The 12397-nt window shown below is 29.5% G+C and overlaps 1 long non-coding RNA gene across 1 annotated transcript in view; it reads left to right on the plus strand.

The window, feature by feature from the left end:
- The first annotated feature begins 11872 nt into the window (after positions 1-11872).
- The window catches only part of LOC149512873 (uncharacterized), a 1181-nt gene continuing 656 nt past the window's right edge, over positions 11873-12397 (plus strand). Inside the window, exon 1 of the long non-coding RNA XR_016331446.1 lies at positions 11873-12397. This exon is cut by the window's right edge and continues 71 nt beyond it. This is a non-coding gene — a long non-coding RNA (uncharacterized LOC149512873).

Here is a 12397-nt window from a genome sequence, read left to right on the forward strand (position 1 = left end):
AAGGTTTTATTGACTAAATTTTAGTTGTTCTTTTTGGATTGGTTCTGCTTAATAAATAGGTATAATGAAATAAATGAAAAATATATATTACTGAAATAAATGAAATATATATAAATGAGTTTAATTTAGTTGAATTATATAATCATTTTTTAATGATGTCATTTTATTGATTTGAATTTTAAATTTAAATACTTGTAATTTTTTTAATTATGGTATCTTTTGTGCAAAAAATTTAATGAATTGATAATTCTATAGTTTTAAAATCGATTCTACGATGAAGATTCTGCAGTTCAAAACGTAAGCATAATTTAAAAATAAAAAAAAAGAAAAATAACTTTTTTATTAAATAAGATGAGATAAGTAAAAATTTGTTAGTTGTGAGTGTATGTGCAACATTGTGCTGAAATTGATACGTGAAGCCCACTCACAAGAATTTTCTTCATGCCCCATAAAACAAGAATTTTCTTCATGCCCCGTAAAATAAGATCTTGACTTTACTGTAAGGTGATCGAGGAATTCAAAGGCTTAGCCAACTGGCGGAAAAGTCTCCACCAAGAAAATAAATTAGCTAGGGCACTTCCAAGTCTACCACAGATTTGTAGAATACGGGCGTTAGGTTTGGCTACGCGGTTTAGCCTCGCTCTTTTGCTTGACTCTCTCTCACCCAACACGTATGCCAAACCTTTTGCTTTCTCCCCGTTCATGGCCAGGTCCAAAGAAGTGCTGCTTCTTTCTAATATCAGCTTTAAATCCAAGTAGAGCTCCACATTTTTTTTCCATACTTTTATAAAGAACCTTTTTTTTTTTTGGCTTCTGGGGCCAAATAAATGGAAAGTGGAATCTCGGATATATAAATGATTCATTTCTTGTTTAGACTGTATCTTGAAAAACGAAGATTTTCTGTTTACTTTTAGAGATATAAAGTTAAATTGTTTTGGGTCATACACATTGTAATCAAATAATTTAGACCAAAAACAACGAGTAATGAAGAAACTGGGAAAATACGGAATATCATGGACTCATATAGTAGGCCATAGGATGAAGAACGTGTTCCGAATGAATATTATTAAATTACTAACTAAATTGGAGAAAAATGGAATTCTATTAAAGCTTCATTTTTTGACATTGCTCTTAAAAGCAATAAAATTTATTGCAACGTTAAACACTAGGGCTAAACCAACAAAATTATGAAAGAAGGTCGAAATAGTAAATTAAATTACAAAAAGAAGCGGAGTTTTATATTAAAGGTACCGAGCCCCTAGAGTAGCCCTTAGTTAAATAGGATAAGGTTTGTGATAAAAATCTCAATCATAAGATGAATTTGTTTTCAATGACAAAAGTAAGTACTTGCAATTGGAGTTACAGTAAATTTTTGTGTCTCTTTTTTTTTTTTTTTTGATACATTAATCACAAATTTTACTTTTAAATGCAACTTTTGATCACAATCTTAATGCCAAACTAAATCCAATCCAAGCTTCTCAAATTATTTTCCGAACATATAGTTGTTTTCTTAATAATATGAAGGCATAAAATTGTTTTCCCCATATACCATTTCCCAATAGGCATAAAGTCTCATTATTATTCTTATTATTTTTCTTTCATAATATATACAGTGAAGATATAGTAATTTTCTATCTCTTTATGAAAAGACCTATATGAAATTTTTTATGTGAAATTCATGAATTTTTTAATTTAAAATGATTAAATAAAAATAAAAATAAAAAATCTAAACCAATCGATTAAAGATCTTGTTACATAAATCAAATATATAAATTTTGAAAAAAAATTTTAATAAATTTTTATATATTTTTTTAAATAAGCATTTTTAATAAAAATATTGATAAAATTTTTACCATTAAATAAGTATCGATTAAATTTTAATTATAAATAAAAATTTTAATAATTTTTTATATATTATTGATCTTCACATTGAACTCTTTTAATTTATTGGTTTAAATTTTTTTAATAAAGTTTTTATTTAATCATTTTTTTTAAATCTTCACAAACTTTACCTAAATAACTCTATATAAGTTTTATTCTATTTATAGCCAATGCAAGTTCCTTTGTTCGGAGAAAGATCTTAACTTTTCCCTGAATTAGAAACTACATGCACCTATTTTTTTTTCATCTCTTTATAGTCATTATAGGTTGAAATTTAAAACTCTTTTAAAATTAGTATTTGATATACTATATATCACTATTGTCACAATATATAGATTTAAAAATCTATAACTAGACTCAACAAATGGATGAAATCACCACAAATCTTTTTTAATTAGGTGTGATTGGTCACCTAAAAAATCTATCATTTTAAGAAATTCCTAAGCTTGATTAAGGGTCTCTAAAAGAATAAGTTCGAGTCTACAAATCAGAATAAGGTTTAGGAGTTCGGTTACATATGAAAAAGATTATAGCATCCCCATATGCCCATCCAAAAGATGGTACCATTTTATTTTAAATTTATCCTAGGCTCTTGATTCTAATGGTTTCAAATTTTATTTTAAAATATTGAAAATAATTTATAAGATTCTTTCATCAATCTGGTAGAATTCTTAAAAATATTTTATTACCTCAAGAGTATTCAAGAATCTCATTTGTTTTTTTGAAGAGGCTCCGTCGTCGAAAAAAAGTTTATTTATTATTCTTTTTTTTTGTCGAAAATATATCTAATTATTCCACCATTTGGATCAAATTAGAAATATTTTCTCTTTTTGAATTTCTAAATTTTTCACAATTTGGGCCTATTTAGAAATTCTTTCTTTCTTTTTTTTTGTTGGATTTATAAATTTTTCACTATTTGAGTCAATTTAAAATTTTTTTTTTCAGAATTCCAAAATTTTTCACCATTTAGGCCTATTTAGAAATTTTTTTTGTGTTTTCGAAAAGAAAATAATATGACAATTATTTTTTATTGAAATTTCATTTAAATTCTTTCACAATTTAGGACAAATTTAAAGAAATTTCTCACCTAGAGATTGCCTAGGAATTTACCATTTGAAATTTTTAAGAATCTCATCATTAGATAATTATCACATGTTTTCAACCAAAATTTTATTTGAAAAAGAATACAATTACTTTTATTGAAATTTCATCTAAATTATTTCACTATTTGGGATAAATTTAGAGAAAATTTCTCACCTAGAGATTTCTTAGAAATTTACTATTTAAAATTTCTAAGAATCTCATCCTTTGATAATTTGTACTTTTTTAATTTTTTAATTTTTTTAATTTTGTTTTTTTTTTATATTTATACTTATTTATTATAATTTTCTCCTAAAATCCAAATATGCAAGCAATTTCAAAAATAAATAAATAAATTAATTAATTAATAAAAATGAAAATGGAAAGAAAATACCAAAAAAAGAAAAATCGATTAGGCTTAGTCGGTGTTGCAGCTAGGCTGCAGGCACAGGACCTAGCTGAAGCTGCTAATGGATCGGCTCCGCTCAGCCACAAGGACAATGAGACAGATTGTCAGTTTGGGTCACGCAACGAGTTGGGTTACTCAGTTAAAAATGCGCGAATCTTACTCTTATCTAATATCCAAAACGACATCATTTTATGTGGCTATATAAGCTACAAATTAGGCCTTTTTCTTCAGACATCACCTTTACCCTCTCTCTACCTTAGTTTTTCTCTCTCTCTCTCTAGGAACAGAAGAACCTGAGTTGGAAACTTAAAATGTTTCCAAATTCTAGCATCAATGCCATCGTATTCTACCACCAGTGTCGTCATACTCCGTCGTCGTCCGACAATCGGTCAAGTCAAAATTTTTCTGTTGCTGCTTCTCACTCTCCTCATCTCGAATATAGGCTTTTTTTTTTTAAATCCCTTTCTAAAGGCGTAGATCTAAAGTTCAAACCTTGAGTGTTCTTTCTTTGTTCCAACCTCTCCCACCGTTGGATCTTCTCCAACTTTCAGTATGTCATTTCTCTCGTCAAGCTCAATGCCTTCATCATTCAAATTTCTCAGAAGTCACACCAATCCTCGCTTGTCACCACCACTACCAGAAAGGTTTCGAGTTTCCCTTTTTACTCATTTTTTCTCTTTTATTTTTGATCTCATTTGGTTTCTAACTTATCATTTTTATTTGTCTTTATGTTTTTGAGCTTGCGATATCTTGCTGCCCTGTTGGATATTTGTTGGAAATGGGTTGTGTTGCTCTATGATTGTTGGTGCGATGTAGGGGATTAGGTCTGGCTATGGAAGATGGTAGCAGAATTGGCTTGGTGGAAACTAATGGTGCCATCACCACTGGCCATCGTAGTACTCTGTGGTCATTTCGAGCCTCTTCGATCTCCTTTCAAAGTTAGGCTTGACAACCTTGCAATTTAGGACCTCTGAGAATTCCAGAGCCTTACTATCGAACCTTCCTTCTGATCCTTCTGATTCTATGTTGGCCCTCTATATTGATGCTAAAATTTTGTTTCTAACCATGTATTGTTACTAGCTGAAAAGTCGAGCTTGAATGCTGAATTGTGATTTTTGCTCAGAACGAATTTTTTGGAAATTAGGCTAAGAATTGGATGTAATTTTTTCCCTTCTTTTTTGATCATTTACCCATTTATAGAGTGTAATCAGAAGCATTTTTGACTGACTCTAAGTCCAGATCAATAGGAATTCTGTTTATCATAAAAATTTACAAATTCAATCCATTCCTAACTCCACCAACATCCCTGCACGACCAAATTTCTGTTTTTATATTTTTATTTTTATTTTTTTATCATCATTATTATTATTTGAACCCTTAACATAAAAATTATAAATAACTCAAGTAAAAAAAATCAAAGATAAACAAATAAATGAATGAATAATCAGCATAAGATAAAATAAAAAAAATTATATAAAATAAAAAATAAATAAAACCTAAAATATAATATAATATAATATAAATAATATAAAAAAAGATAATTTGGCTAGATAATCTGGCCTTGTTAAATCAGGCCCAACGAGCTTGGGTTTAGACCAATTAGGGTATCTTTAGCTACCGTTCTTTATGCATTTCCTGTACAATATAAATTGTGTAAAAACATAGACACCATGCATATGATCATCCCAAAACATTCATCTTTTTTTATTTTTTTTATTTTTTTAAAAATAACCAGACACTCAAACCAATTGAATAACACAAAACTCCCCTAAGCAAAGGCTTATAACTTTTGAAAAAACATATAAAGCTCATCTAAATAGAGGCTTACTTTGAAAAAATAAATAAAAAGTTCCTCTAAACAGAAGCATAATAACTTTGGAAAATAAAAACTCCTTTAAACAGAGGCACAATAACTTTGAAAAATAAAAGGCTCATCTAATCAAAGGCACAATAACTTTGAAAAATAAAAGGCTCATCAACAATCATGTCCAAATGAGTCATATTAGGTCTAATAGAAACTCAAAGATTCACAATTTCAGTTCGAAATTCAAAGGTTCAGATTCACAAAAATTCACTAAAATTTGATTATCAAAATTTTAATTTCACAAGAATTTGATTCATAAAATTTCATATATGCAAGATTTCAAGATCCACATTTGTGATATTCTTACCCAAAGTTTTAATTCAGGGATTGCAAAGCTCACATCCAACATTTAAAAATTCTCATTTGATTTTTGGAGATTCACATCCAAAAGTTTAAAGTTTCTCATTCGAGTTCAAAGGTTCACATTTGATAAATTCGAGGTCCTCATCCCAAAGATTCTCATTTGAAATTCGAAGACTCTCATTTGAGAACTCAAAAATTTAAAGATTCTCATTTGAAATAATCTCATTTGAAGATTTCTTAAAGATTTTTATTTAAGACTCAAAGATTCTCATTTGAGGATTTCTTAAAGATTCTCATTTAAGACTCAAAAATTCTCATTTGAAGATTTCTTAAAGATTCTCATTTAAGACTCAAAGATTATCATTTGAGAATTTCTTAAAGATTTTCATTTAAGATTCAAAGATTCTCATTTGCGGATTCATAATCTTGTCTTAAAAGATTTCATAAAAATATTCAAAATTTTCTTTTCAGAGGACTTTCAAACTTTTACCAAAGTCAAAATTTTGTATGTAATGAATGTAATAATCAATGATGCAAATGCAATAATCTAGATCCTCACAATACTATAAATGCCAATTCTCAATCATGATTCAAATGTTTATTGCATAATGCAAATGCATAGCCAAACCAAAGTTTTAAATATTCTTCAAACAACAATGCAAACGTAATGCATGTAATGCGGATGCCCATGTTATAAACTTCTAATTAATTATGGTAATATGGTTCTCAAGACTCCACAATCTCACATTTTCCTTTTATAGCTCATCAGCATTTTAGAACAAGTTTCGTCAATTGATTCTCATTATTTTCATCACTTGATCATCATTCATAGGCTTTTCAATACTAGTAATATTAGAATAAATTATGTCAATTGATCCACATGATGTTCATCACTCAATTACCATTCACAGGCTTCTCAGCACTAGCCATTCCAGAATGAATTTCGTCCACTGATCCTCATCATTTGATCACATCTCATAAAATTTTCCGCTCTAGCAATTTCACCATAGATTTCATCCATTAATATATATTATTTTTGCCATAATTTACAGGCTTCTCAGCACTAGCCATTTCAAAATAAATTATATCCTCTTATCTATATTATTTTCATCATTTAACCACAACTCACAAATTATGTCGACCAATCCATCACCATATTCATCATTTGATCATACCATGTGTCCTTTCAAATCATCTTTTCAATTTTTGCACTCTTCATTTTTTGCTCCCTATCATCTTGGATAATTTTTCAAAAGAATGCAAGGATCTTTTATGCACATTGTCATTCATTCATCATTATTTCAAATCATGACAAATATAATGCATTCACGCATTTCTCAATTCATTTTAGGGATGTAATAATAAAAAAACACAAGGTGAAATTAGAGAAAGATAATCAATGAGGAACGAGTTTGGTGCAAAAATAAATGGGCAAAGGAATAAATTCAGAACATGTCCTTATGAATGGTATTGAACAAATGGAGTAACAATATCCAAATAATGAATACTTAGATAAGTTTTAACATTAATCTAGAATTATTTTTCAAAAACTCATTCCATTGACTTTTGAGATCATTTTTTAGCTCATTGAACTTTACCCCAGCTTTGAGGTATCTTCAGAGATCTTTAACCTTATTCCGTGTGAACTATTTATCCAACTTTTAGCTCAGACGTTTTTCTACTCCAAATCACCCTTTCAAGTTTTCAATTTGAGTCTTTCTTTTCTCTCCTTTTACATTTTCCCATTCTTTCATTTTTTCTTTTTTTTTTTTTATTTTTTCATCCATTAGTGATATTTCTCACACATCAATCTCTAAAGTAATATAGCATGATTCCGTTGTTCCATCATGAGTATGCATTAGCCCAACATATGATCATTCAATTCGAGCACTCACATTTGATTCAAATAAACTTTTAAAGGTTGTAATGTAGGCCATAGTGAGGGGTCATAAAAAATGGATAAAATAGGCTTAAACATGTGTTTAAAAAGTTCAACACCAAATGATCATTTCTTATCATTTGATACAACTTGGCATTTACCCTATTCCACTTCATTTCATTATTTTTTTTCTTTTTTTTATCTCATTTCTCATAAAAAGACTCTCATTACTTTGCCTAAAATTATGTGTGACATTCATTTTTCTTTTTTTCTTTTGTTTTACTTTTTTCTCTATCTTTGAGACTTTTTACAATCTTTTATCTCTTTTTCTTTTTCAAAAATTATCCTTTAGTGTGAAGGGTGATTTTTGGTTGAGGTTTTTAGAAAAAAAATCATAATAGGCTCAAAGGGGTAGCAATGAATAGTTTTTCAAATGATAAAAGAAAATTGGTCATTTTTCATCTTAAATGTGAATGCTTTCTTTAAAGATCATCTATTAAACAAAATAAGCTCATAAATCTTTATAAATGACTGCACATCTTCAAGACATATAAATTTCACATATGCTAGTAACTTGCTTTCTTTACTCAAATAGTCTCCTCAGAGTGCATGAGTTCTCAAAATTAAACCCTAAAATTATTGTTTCATTGTTTAAATATTCATCATTTGGAATTTAAAAATGGGAATAAAAAGATGTGGCAAATAGCAAAGCATGGAATAATGACTTAGATGAAAAAATATATATAATGAATGCATCAACTTGTCTTTTATTGAAATGATAACAAATGAAATCCTACTACATAAAAGAAATCCTAACATTACTCTAAAAGAAATCCTAAAATGGCAAGCAACTTCTTACTAGCCTTAACATCATTTTCAAAATTATGCCCCTATGCAATCAGGTGAAGGATTTTTACTGACATTTTGCCCCCTTGATTCGTTGAAGCTCACTAAACTTTCTAGATCAAACCTTGCACTTTATGTTTGAAAGCATGATAGGTTTCAATAGAATGACCTACATTCACATTATGATAATCGCACATTGCATTAGCATCATACCACTTTGGATAGGGTGGCTTCAATGGCTCTAGAATAACTGGACTTATCAAGTTGTTCTTGACCAGTTCTAGAAATAATTCAATATAGGTCATGGGATAGGGTCGATGTGCGCACTTTCTTGGTTATCTCGAAATCTCCTTAAACCACTTGCTTGGTTGTTAGGCTTTAAAGCTGATAGAAATTGGTAGGTTAAAGGGTAAGCTGATTATGGATATAGTTAGTAAAGGACTTGTGCAATGCCATTAATTATGGGATAGTAAATATGATGAATTAACGGTGGATATGAAACATAGCTTTTGTATTATTGCCCATCAAAGTTCACAGATTGGGCTTCAGCTTTTTTTTTTACACTTTTTTGAGTTTTTTCCTTTCAATTTATCATTTTTAATGGCATTCTTAATGATTTTGCTTGAGATTATCATGTCAGTAAAATTTTTTATTGCATTATCTATCATCTTTTTATAATAGGAAGATTTTAAAATGCTGACAAACAACACTATGATTTTTTTCTCAGTTAAAGAAAGTTATACTTAAGTAGTTATGTTCCTCCACCTATAAGTGTATTCCTTGAATGATTCAGTCATTTTTTTCATATTTTGTAAAGAAAGACGATCAAGGCTTAAGTTTATGATATGTCGATACTGATTAATAAAGTCATAGGCCATATCACTCTAAGAACAAATACAAGTTCTATCCAGTTAGACATACCACCTAACAGTAAAGCCCCTAATGCTATCTTGAAATACATGCATTAACAGTTTTTCATTATTAGATGGGCAACTATCTTTCAACAGTATATAGTGATATGGATCTTTGGACACTTTATACCATCATATTTCTCAAACTTTGTTGCCTTGAACTTCAGAGGAATAACCACATCTGAGACTAAACAGAGCCTAGCAGCATCCACTGAACTATAAAAATCAAAGCCCTCTACGGCCCATAACCTTTCCTCTAATAAGTTTATTTTTTTGTTCAACTTTTGAGGCTTCTAAAGTCTTATTCTCTTTGGGCTTCAGCTTTTTTTTCTCTTCTGGATCATCCAAATTAGGGATTGATATTAGTTTTACTACCTTCTCGATAAATATAATATTTACATAACTCTGATACTATCATGGATTTAAAATTGATGGCATTTTAAGGTATGTGTACCCTACAGGATAGGTGAACTACTGTGGTGGTGGACCTTGTACAAGTTAGGCTTAATGTGGCCCAAAACCAGGAGGGTACAGTAGGTTATCTACTTTTTGTGATGGATGGTCTTGTTAGCTAGTACTTTCTTCTATACCTTTTCTCTTGTTTAACTTGTTCAAAGCCTCTAAAATCTTATTCAACTCCCTTTCTAGCTTCTCTTGAGCTTTTTCTATCCTTTCGAGACAATTAAAAATTTCTTATTCCATTTGTCTGGCTTAAGTTCTTTTGTTGTATTGGTGAGTTCATTGTGTAAGATTCTTGGTTGGTGTAGCTATCTTTGAACCTTGAATACCATAATTATGATTAAAAATGATATGTTATGCTTATATTTGGTATGTTGATGCATAAGTGGAATGTGTATTTTCATGGATGAAATCTAATATGAAAATGATGCAAATGCGCAATGTTACATATGGTAATGATGCATGACATGATAATGCAAACGCATAAAGTCAAACAATCAAAATGGTTAGATAAGTAATATATCACACAAATTGTTCCTTATTGCGTCCTAGTTTCGGGGTACATCTATCAATGGGTATGAAGGGCTCTATCTTAAGACCGATCCTCTTAGGTGTTAATTATATGTAGGGTTAGGTGACTTTGACCACTAAAGGTTCTCAAATTGTTTCTTACATCATAGTCCATCACAGACTAGTATTGCATTCTAATCCTCGCCCATCGCAGGCTACCAATAGAAAGGTTTCAATTTGAGTGAGAGTATTTCGCTAGTTATTGTAGAAATTATCATCTTACAAGAACATAAGTACTTTACTCCCTCTTAAGAGGGACGGAGCCCAGGTATAAAGCTAATGTAATGTAAATACATGTGATAGTGTGTGTGAAGAATTATAGGTTTCATGCCTTAAAAATAAAAGATAAAAATATTAGTAAACAGATAACACAAATCATTAAAATTTAAAACCATTACCAAAGAATAGGATAAATTTAAAAGTTTATAGCTTGACTCTCTATGGCTTTCCCTAGTGGAGTTACCAAACTATCATAATATATAGATCCAAAAATCTATAGCTAGACTTAACAAATGGATGGAGTTACCACCAATCTTTTTTAACTAGGTATGATTGGCCATCTAAAGAATCTATCATTTTAAGAAGCTCATAAGCTTGACTAATGGTCTCTAAAAGAATAGGTTTGGGTCTATAAACTAAAACAAGATTCGAAAGTTCGGTTACATGTGGGGAAGGTTATAGCACCCCCACATGCCCATCCAAAGGATGGTACTATTTTATTTTAAATTCATTCTAAGGTCTTGATTCTAATAGTTTCAAATTTTATGTTAAAATCTTGAAAATAATTCACAAGTTTTTTTCATCAATCTGATAGAATTCTTAAAAATATTTTTTCACCTCAAGAGTATTCAGAAATCCAATTTATTTTCTTAAAGAGGCTCCGTTATCAAAAAAAGATTTATTTATTATTCTTTTTTTTGTCAAAAATATATTTAATTATTTCACCATTTGGGCCAAATTAAAAATATTTTCTCTTTTTGAATTTTTAAATTTTTCACCATTTGGGCCTATTTGAAAATTCTTTCTTTTTTTTTTGTTGGATTTCTAAATTTTTCACCATTTTGGTCAATTTAGAAATATTTTCTTTTTTCAAAATTCCTAAAATTTTCACCATTTTGGTCTATTTAGAATTTTTTTTTTTGGTGTTTTTGGAAAGAAAATAATATGACAATTATTTTTTATTGAAATTTCATTTAAATTCTTTCACTATTTAAGACAAATTTAAAGAAATTTCTTACCTAGAGATTTCTTAAGAATTTACCATTTGAAAATTCTAAGAATCTCATCATTCGATAATTATCACATATTTTCAACCAAAATTTTATTTGAAAAAGAATACAATTACTTTTATTGAAATTTCATCTAAATTATTCCACTATTTGGGATAATTTTAGAGAAAATTTCTCACCTAAAATTTCTTAGAAATTTACGATTTGAAATTTTTAAGAATCTCATCCTTAGGTAATTTGTACTTTTCCAAAAAAAAATTTTTATTTTTTTTATATTTATACTTATTTCTTCTAATTTTCTCATAAAATCCAAATATGCAAGCTATTTCAAAAATTAATTAATTAATTAATAAAAATGAAAAAAAATACCAAAAAAAAAAATTGACTCAGCTTAACCGGTGTTGCGGCTCGGCTACAGGCACAGGAACTGGTTGAAGCAGCTAATAGATCGATTTGGCTCGACTCAGCCACAAGGACAATTAGACAAATTGTCGGTTCAAGTCACACAACAAGTCAGGTTACTCAGTTAAAAACGAACGGATCCTACTCTTCTCTAATATCTAAAATGATGTCATTTATGTGGCTATATAAACCATAAATCAGGCCTTTTTCTTCAGACCTCACCGCTACCCTCACTCTCTCTACCTTAGTTTTTTATCTCTCTCTCTAGGAATAGAAGAACCTGGGTCGAAACTTTAAAGGTTTTCAGATTTTGATGTCGATGCGACTGTACTCTGAAATCGGCACTATCGTACTCCGCCACCGTCTGTCGATTGGGCAAGTCAAAATTTCACTGTCGTTGCTTTTGACTTTCCTTGTCTCGAATATGGGCTCTTTTTTTTTTTAATATATCTCTTCCTAAAGGCGTAGATCTGAAGTTCAAGTCTCGGGTGTTCCTTCTTCATTCCAACCTCTGCCACCGTTAAATCTTCTCCAACTTTCAGTATGTCATTTCTCTCATCATGC

Source organism: Durio zibethinus, chromosome 21, assembly GCF_047325235.1.
Source record: "Durio zibethinus cultivar Kanyao isolate XHJ-2024 chromosome 21, ASM4732523v1, whole genome shotgun sequence".
Lineage (NCBI taxonomy): Eukaryota > Viridiplantae > Streptophyta > Magnoliopsida > Malvales > Malvaceae > Durio > Durio zibethinus.